This window comes from Oncorhynchus masou, unplaced genomic scaffold (assembly GCF_036934945.1).
Source record: "Oncorhynchus masou masou isolate Uvic2021 unplaced genomic scaffold, UVic_Omas_1.1 unplaced_scaffold_2538, whole genome shotgun sequence".
Taxonomy (NCBI): domain Eukaryota; kingdom Metazoa; phylum Chordata; class Actinopteri; order Salmoniformes; family Salmonidae; genus Oncorhynchus; species Oncorhynchus masou.
In genome coordinates, this window is record NW_027008988.1 from 45690 (window position 1) to 55683 (window position 9994).

General features: G+C 45.9%; 1 pseudogene; it reads right to left on the reverse strand.

The window, feature by feature from the left end:
* LOC135533633 (phosphorylase b kinase regulatory subunit alpha, liver isoform-like) overlaps positions 1-9597 on the reverse strand; it is a 39529-nt pseudogene extending 29932 nt beyond the window's left edge.
* Positions 9598-9994: the final 397 nt, after the last annotated feature.

The following is a 9994-nucleotide window of genomic DNA, read 5'->3' on the forward strand; positions in this document are numbered from 1 at the left end:
ACTAAAGGAGAGGAGAGACAGTGAGATGGTTGTCCAGAGTCAGGTAGAAGTGATGCTGGTCCAGGAACTAAAGGAGAGGAGAGACAGTGAGATGGTTGTCCAGAGCCAGATAGAAGTGATGCTGGTCCAGGAACAAAAAGGAGAGGAGAGACAGTGAGATGGTTGTCCAGAGCCAGATAGAAGTGATGCTGGTCCAGGAACTAAAGGAGAGAGATGACCAACACTACTGCTCCAGCCCAGATAATTAGTAGAATCCGGGGCCGTATCCAAACATATATACACTGAGGTCACCCGACCTCAACCCACTAGAGATGGATTGGGATGAGTTGGACCGCATAATGAAGGGAAAGCAGCCAACAAGTGCTCAGCATATGTGGGAACTCCTTCAAGACTGTTGGAAAAGCATTCCAGGTGAAGCTGGTTGAGAGAATGCCAAGACTGTTCAAAGCTGTTATTAAGGCAAAGGGTGGCTACTTTGAAGAATCTCAAATATAAAATATATTTTGATTTGTTTAACACTTTTTGGGTTACTACATGATTCCATATTTTATAGTTTTGATGTCTTCACTATTATTCTACAATGTAGAAAATAGTAAAAATAAAGACAAATCCTTGAATGAGTAGGTGTGTCCATACTTTTGATTGTTGTGATTACCAGCTGAGATCAACTTTCATGACTTGATTTTACTCCTGGCTCAGAGTTTGTCTGGGCAGTAGCTTAACATCCTCCTAAAACCTACTTTGAGCTGGGAGTATTTAAAAAAAGTCTTAAAAACAGGTTTTAACCAGATTCCTGCTTTGTGGATAAAGCCCTAGGTGTGCTAGATTAGGATTTAACAAACAAGAGCATTTAGGGAGATAGGACCTCTACTGTCTTAAGGTGATAACAAGGTATGTCACCTGAGGGGTGAATGTGTAGGTACGGTTCCGGATCTCGTAGAATTTCGAGGTTCCCAGAACTCCAATGTGCCTGTATGGCCTCCCGCTCAGATTCAACTTCTTGCAGTTTCCTGTGAAGCAAGTCATTAGCTATGTAGTTCTTATGAAGGCTTTCCGAATGCTCTACGAATCCTTTCTAAGTAGGTGTAACTGTACCCAGTTTGACGTAGACGTGGCTGAGGATGCGAGCAGGCATGACCCTGATGGGCTGGACCTCAGCGATGGTCTGGACCTCTATTTCATCGTTCTTCAGCAGCTCCTGGATCTCCTTCGACTCCGCTAACACACACACTGCCAATGTGTACACACACACACACACACACACACACACACACACACACACACACACACACACACACACACACAGAGAGAAACAAATTAAGGTATGTATACAGAAACAAATGGTTTGTACATGCACATACATGAAGGCACATACACACACACACACACACACACACACACACACACAGAGAGAGAAACAAATTAAGGTATGTATACAGAAACAAATGGTTTGTACATGCACATACATGAAGGCACATACACACACACACACACACACACACACACACACACACACACACACACACACACACACACACACACACACACACACACACACACACAAAAGGGAAAGGAAACTCTCAGATAGGCAGCCCTGACCACGGAGCAAACGATCTTAAACAAAACGAGTGAATTAAATAACAAGTCTAGAACTGTATATTACTTCTCCAGTTAAAGGATGTCAAATGTCTTCCAGCCTGCATGAGAGGAAATTAGACCTGCTGCAAACCTTGTACGACTACGTCCGGCTTGAAATTGGTGGAGAATCGCCTGTTGAGAGGGTCGATCTCTCCAGGGGCGAGGAATCCCTTGGAGGAACAGACGGAGAGAGAGAGAGAGAGAGAGAGAGAGAGAGAGAGAGAGAGAGAGAGAGAGAGAGAGAGAGAAGAGAGAACTAAAGCACCAACCAACACCTCACTGTGGTGAGACAGAGGCAGAATCACTCTATTAGCCCACCTATAATTTAACAACTACCTCTTTCCCTACTGTATTTAATTTATTTATTTATTTTGCTCCTTTGCACCCCATTATTTTTATTTCTACTTTGCACATTCTTCCACTGCAAATCTACCATTCCAGTGTTTTACTTGCTATATTTTATTTACTTTGCCACCATGGCCTTTTTTTGCCTTTACCTCCCTTATCTCACCTCATTTGCTCACATCGTATATAGACTTGTTTATACTGTATTATTGACTGTATGTTTGTTTTGCTCCATGTGTAACTCTGTGTCGTTGTATGTGTCGAACTGCTTTGCTTTATCTGGCCAGGTCGCAATTGTAAATGAGAACTTGTTCTCAAGTTACGGTCTTGCCTACCTGGTTAAATAAAGGTGAAATAAATCAAATAAATATTATAAGTAACCTGACCGCAGAAGGTTTTTTACCTCAGCCAGCAGAGAACTAACGATGTAGAGGGACTGTCCCCACATGTGAGGTAACTGACCCATAGCCACTCTGTCCACGGAGTGAGGGTTCCCGTACTCTTCCTCCATCTGGGGGAAACACCACACAGTTACGGTCTTCCTCACTTAGTTAGTTGTAGGGGACATTGTTACTTATCAGGATTCAGAAAGGTAGCAAGTGTAACCTGTTACTTCTCCGCAGCCCATATCGGCACAAGTGTAACCTGTTACTTCTCCGCAGCCCATATCGGCACAAGTGTAACCTGTTACTTCTCCGCAGCCCATATCGGCACAAGTGTAACCTGTTACTTCTCCGCAGCCCATATCGGCACAAGTGTAACCTGTTACTTCTCCGCAGCCCATATCGGCACAAGTGTAACCTGTTACTTCTCCGCAGCCCATATCGGCACAAGTGTAACCTGTTACTTCTCCGCAGCCCATATCGGCACAAGTGTAACCTGTTACTTCTCCGCAGCCCATATCGGCACAAGTGTAACCTGTTACTTCTCCGCAGCCCATATCGGCACAAGTGTAACCTGTTACTTCTCCGCAGCCCATATCGGCACAAGGAGTAAAGCCGACGTGCCCTAAAGAAAGACGGATTTCCAATTGACACACGGACCATAAAGTTGTATTCAAAAGGGCGATACCTTTTCAGGTGGGACAGCGTAGAGCTCAGGCATCAGGCGGATCCCAGGCTTCCCTCTGATCAGGACTTCTTCCAGGGCATCTCTGTACTCCTGCACCTGGAGACAGGAAGCAGGAAAGGACATGTTCTACATACAGTCACGTGACCTGGGGAGGTCTAGCGGTCTGACACATAGCTCGGTGACGTCACCCACTCTCAGACCTACAGGTAGTTGTTTTCCTTGCTCTGAAACGGACACAGCTTTTGTGGAGTGACCGGTGACGAGGTACTCAGAGGGTCTCAGGGTGGAACCTAGGTCGGGACGAGGAGAGGGGCGGAACCAACACGGCCACACACACCTGTGCTAGGTCTCCGCTGAAGATGCCGTCCAGAATGAGGTAGGTCCAGAACACTGGCCATTCACATTCTATATTCTCAAACAGTTTGAGTTCAGCCGGGTCGTAGTGGAGACGCGACGGGTCCTGAGAAAGACAGACAGACACGGAAATATTACACCCAATGTCTCATCTAAAAGAACAAGGCTAATCTTTAAACGAGAGTTCAAGGAAAACCCTACTAAAAGACTATCTTTTGGTATTTTCTTTCCATTATATCGAAGGCATTTTATAAATGCCAACAGGTCATTTGTTTGTTCAACATGGCGGCACCTTTTTGTGTGAGTAAAATGTACTCTGCAGGAAATGGAGGTGGAAACGCCTTTATGTACATATATTGATATAATAACCATCATATGGAAGTAAACTTGGTGTCGGGCGATGACATGTTGTGTGTTCCTCCCACCACGACTCGGGAAGGCATGCAGTTTATTAGGCTACAGATGAAATAAGTTATGATGAACTTCACAGGGTGGTGAAAGTGGTGATGAGCTTGATGCTCCTTTACAATAAATATCCAGGGTCTGATGCTGGTGACATGATGATCAATGCTTGGCTGCTTTGACAAATAACAATATTTTCACTCTTAGCCTACACACACTGTATCTGCCTGCTGTTGGCTACAGCGCAGATACAAGACCATTGGATGAAAATCTAGTTTATTTCACACTGTAAGGAGAAAAACATACAAATCTGTACAGTACCTCTCTTGGGCATCTGTATCCATCTCTGATGAAACGGCAGCAGCCATAGCGTCCCTGGGGAAGGGAACGGAGTCATTTAGAAGCCTCATTCTAGAGCACCATTAAGCCTAGCCAATGGAGGTTTCCCATTGACATCCTTTTACCGTCTCGGACTAGGCTTAATCTGAGTCTGGGTATCAACTAGCCCATATAGTGTGTCTGTGGTCCAGCCTAGACAGGCTCCTATCTACCTGTAGCCTGGACATGATCTCACTGTATCTGTGGTCCAGTCTAGACAGGCTCCTATCTACCTGTAGCCTGGACATGATCTCACTGTATCTGTGGTCCAGTCGAGACAGGCTCCTATCTACCTGTAGCCTGGACATGATCTCACTGTATCTGTGGTCCAGTCTAGACAGGCTCCTATCTACCTGTAGCCTGGATATGATCTCACTGTATCTGTGGTCCAGTCTAGACAGGATCCTATCTACCCAGCCTGGACATGATCTCACTGTATCCTCCAGCCTAGACAGGCTCCTATCTACCTGTAGCCTGGATATGAAGGCAGGCTCCTATCTACCTGTAGCCTGGATATGATCTCACTGTATCTGTGGTCCAGCCTAGACAGGCTCTTATCTACCTGTAGCCTGGATATGATCTCACTGTATCTGTGGTCCAGTCTAGACAGGTTCCTATCTACCTGTAGCCTGGACATGATCTCACTGTATTTGTGGTCCAGCCTAGACAGGCTCCTATCTACCTGTAGCCTGGACATGATCTCACTGTATCTGTGGTCCAGTCTAGACAGGTTCCTATCTACCTGTAGCCTGGACATGATCTCACTGTATCTGTGGTCCAGTCTAGACAGGTTCCTATCTACCTGTAGCCTGGACATGATCTCACTGTATCTGTGGTCCAGTCTAGACAGGCTCCTATCTACCTGTAGCCTGGACATGATCTCACTGTATCTGTGGTCCAGTCTAGACAGGTTCCTATCTACCTGTAGCCTGGACATGATCTCACTGTATCTGTGGTCCAGTCTAGACAGGCTCCTATCTACCTGTAGCCTGGACATGATCTCACTGTATCTGTGGTCCAGTCTAGACAGGCTCCTATCTACCTGTAGCCTGGACATGATCTCACTGTATCTGTGGTCCAGTCTAGACAGGTTCCTATCTACCTGTAGCCTGGACATGATCTCACTGTATCTGTGGTCCAGTCTAGACAGGCTCCTATCTACCTGTAGCCTGGATATGATCTCACTGTATCTGTGGTCCAGTCTAGACAGGTTCCTATCTACCTGTAGCCTGGACATGATCTCACTGTATCTGTGGTCCAGTCTAGACAGGTTCCTATCTACCTGTAGCCTGGACATGATCTCACTGTATCTGTGGTCCAGTCTAGACAGGCTCCTATCTACCTGTAGCCTGGATATGATCTCACTGTATCTGTGGTCCAGTCTAGACAGGTTCCTATCTACCTGTAGCCTGGATATGATCTCACTGTATCTGTGGTCCAGTCTAGACAGGCTCCTATCTACCTGTAGCCTGGATATGATCTCAGTCTTAGTGATGGTGACCAGGTCTGCATCCTCCACAGCGAAGGCAGGGAAGGAGATGATTGACAGGAGACCAGCGTCGATCTCTTTAGAGGTGGAGGCTCGTGGCAGCATGGAGCACAGGATAGCCTGGAGAGGTCAAATACAAACGGGTCAGTTTCTGACAGATGGCGTCATTCTGACACCACCGTGTTGCCAGGAGACATCAGTTGTGCTAAACCGTAAGACAATGGTCAGTTTCATACATATCATTTTAAGGTTTATAAAATAATCCGCTTAAACCAGACTGGACACTGCCCTCACCAGGCTAGAAGATTAAACCAGACTGGACACTGCCCTCACCAGGCTAGAGAAGATTAAACCAGACTGGACACTGCCCTCACCAGGCTAGAGAAGATTAAACCAGACTGGACCCTGCCCTCACCAGGCTAGAGAAGATTAAACCAGACTGGACACTGCCCTCACCAGGCTAGAGAAGATTAAACCACACTGGACACTGCCCTCACCAGGCTAGAGAGGATTAAACCAGACTGGACACTGCACTCACCAGGCTAGAGAAGATTAAACCAGACTGGACACTGACCTCACCAGGCTAGAGAAGATTAAACCAGACTGGACACTGCCCTCACCACGCTAGAGAAGATTAAACCCGACTGGACACTGCCCTCACCAGGCTAGAGAAGATTAAACCAGACTGGACACTGCCCTCACCAGGCTAGAGAAGATTAAACCAGACTGGACACTGCCCTCACCAGGCTAGAGAAGATGAAACCAGACTGGACACTGCCCTCACCAGGCTAGAGAAGATTAAACCAGACTGGACACTGCCCTCACCAGGCTAGATAAGATAGGACATGTTTATCACAGTACCTGGCAGTGCTCCACCTCGTCCGGCAAAACGTGAATGACAGATTTGGGTCCTCCATGAGCCCCAAAGAGGTCCAGCTCATCAATGGCCTCCAATGCAGCCTGAACATAAAACCCAACATGTTGTTGTTTTAGGAGTTTACATATAGTAGCTGTGTTGTGATAAGAAGACTGTTATGAGTCTAGATATGGTAGTTAAGATACGATTGGAGACGTAAAAGGAGACCATGTATTATCATCGTTACATATAGGACAAGCATTACATCTAAAGCATTAGTACCTTGGCCATCCCCACAGAGCTGGCGTTCAGTTCTGGGATCCCCTGATTGGTCTTGTCCCCTCGCTCCCACATCCCATAATCCTGCACAGAGAGAGAGAGAGAGAGAGAGAGAGAGAGAGAGAGAGAGAGAGAGACAGTTACCATGACAACCATGTTTAAAATCATACTATTTGAAGACCTTAATTTGATTTTATTTGACCTCATCGAATATATACTCTATATACAGTATATTCTATATATTTACACAAATAGTAATCAGTAGGACATATGCACTCTGTTTTAACTCCTCACGTCTCAGAAACAGACACGCTGAAATTCTGGATTATCTGCTTATTCAACTAAGACACATTCTCCTGGATGGGAAACGTATTCTGGTTAGTGAAGGAGACACATTCTCCTGGATGGATTATCGCTAACTAAGACACATTCTCCTGGATATAGTCTGGTTAAGACACATTCTCCTGGATGAGTCTGGTTAGTCGCTAACTAAGACACATTCTCCTGGATGGGAAACGTACTCTGTTAGTTAGTAACCAAGACATTCTCCTGGATCGTACTCTGGTTAACTAAGACACATTCTCCTGGATGGGAAACGTCAGTTGTTGACCAGTTGAACCGTTTATTTTTCAGTACCATGTCAGCTCTCTGTTGACATTATGTTGATTAAATTCTCTGTTGACATTATGTTAATAATTATGACATTATGTTAATGAATTATGTTAAGTAGTTTTCACCTGTTAGTTTATAATTATCTGTTGGAGCCGACCACACAGGCCTTTGACCTGTTGGCGCTTTTAAGCTAAAAAATATGTTGATGCTTTTAGGGTTAAGTGCTGATGTTCCCATGTTGACCAATGAAATGTATTGAAAGTTATTCTACCAACCAATCAGAAAGTTCACTGTGTGGGATTTTACAATATACTGTATGAGCCATGTAAAAGGTCTTGTTTGGTAAGGTGTTCCTTGCAGCACGACACTTCTATAGTCTCCACTACCTCTACTGATATTCCTATTGATCTTCAGTACAGTATTGCTTCTCTCTCCATTACCGTTCAGACTTCTATTACTTCCTGCTAAGTCGTATGCTAGTGAGGTTAGAAGAATAGAGCCTCGCTCAAACAGACCTTGAACATTACCTACCGCGACTTTATAAGCAGCCTCAATGTAGAAGACCAGGTTCTGGATAAAAGCCACTTCATGCAGGGTTGATATGATACGAAGACCTGGAGAAGACCAGGCAGTGATAAAGAACAACGCCGCCGGTATACAGTCAAGTTATTTCACAATGACATGATCACACACACACACCACACACACACACACACACACACACACACACACACACACCACACACACACACACACACACACACACACACACCGACACAGACACCGACACACACCAACACCGACACACACCGACACACCGACACAGACACACACACACACCGATACAGACACACACACCGACACACACACACACACACACACAGACACACACCGACACACACACACACACGCACAGGCACACACACACACACACACACACACACACACATGGTACCTGAGGCAGTCATCTGAGCCAAAACCAGCAGGTACAGAGAGGTGGCATCAACCTGCAGGTGTCCCCACTGATCGTCGCCCACCACGGTAGCACAGGTAGGGGTGTGGTACTTGGCGTGCAGACAGTCCTTGGGGCTCTGGGTGTGTTTAAACTTCTCCACCTTGGCCACCTGTAGTCAGACACACTGACATGCTCAGAAAAGCCTATTACACAGCCAGACCAAGGGAGAAACACATACAGAAATGCTCCCACAGCGTAGTGCATTGTTGCCCTTATGCCATATACTAGTGACTGTGTTGTTACATGGTAGAAGGAATGGGACAGTAACCACGGTAACCCACCTGTCGCATCATACACTGGAGCAGCCCTTGCATCAGCTTGACAACACTCTGTAGAATAATACAAATATAGATATTTACCACACCTTACAGGGATCGGTAACTCCTGCCTTCCCAAGTTTATCTATTCAGGACTCCAAGGACTGGAATATGCCAATCTCTGCCTGTGGCCTACAACATAGATCATAGGACAACATGCATGGAACACACTAACATGTTTCGGGAAAGGAATGTCTTGTTTTGACACAGTGTGGTCATGAGGACTATTCAGACCCACTTTCCAACACAGATCACACAGTACAGTAAGTATAAGTACATGTAAGGACACAACACAGATCACACAGTACAGTAAGTATGGAGGACACAACACAGATCACACAGTACAGTAAGTATGGAGGACAGTACAACACACAGATCACACAGTACAGTAAGTATGGAGGACACAACACAGATCACACAGTACAGTAAGTATGGAGGACACAACACAGATCACACAGTACAGTAAGTATGGAGGACACAACACAGATCACACAGTACAGTAAGTATGGAGGACATCAACACAGATCACACAGTACAGTAAGTATGGGAGGACAGTAAGTATGGAGGACACAACACAGATCACACAGTACAGTAAGTATGGAGGACACAACACAGATCACACAGTACAGTAAGTATGGAGGACACAACACAGATCACACAGTACAGTAAGTATGGAGGACACAACACAGATCACACAGTACAGTAAGTATGGAGGACACAACACAGATCACACAGTTTTGACATGCAGTAAGTATGGAGGAGATCACACAGTACAGGATGGAGGACACAACACTATTTTGTGGGAGTCAGCCAGTCACCTGCTCCAGTTCGTAGGCCTTGGCCTTGTCAGTAAGTATGGAGGACACAACACAGATCCCGGTCAGTACAGTAAGTTGGAGGACACAACACTATTTTCATGCTGTGAGATAGTCACCTGCCATCCCCAGACCCCACACCGCCAGGATGCTGTAGACATTGTCACGCACCCAGGCATCTGGCAGCTGGACACTGCAGGGCAACAGGCCTGTTACTGGGTTCTGGAGACACACACAGGTTAGACAGGCAGGTTAGACAGGCAGGTAGATATCTATCTAAGTCTGGGCTCTGGCTGGGCCACTCAAGGACATTCACAGACTTGTCCCGAAGCCACTACTGTACGTTGTCTTGGCTGTGTACTTAGGGTCGTTGTCCTGTTGCAAGGTGAACCCTCAACCCAGTCTGAGGTCATGAGAGATCTGG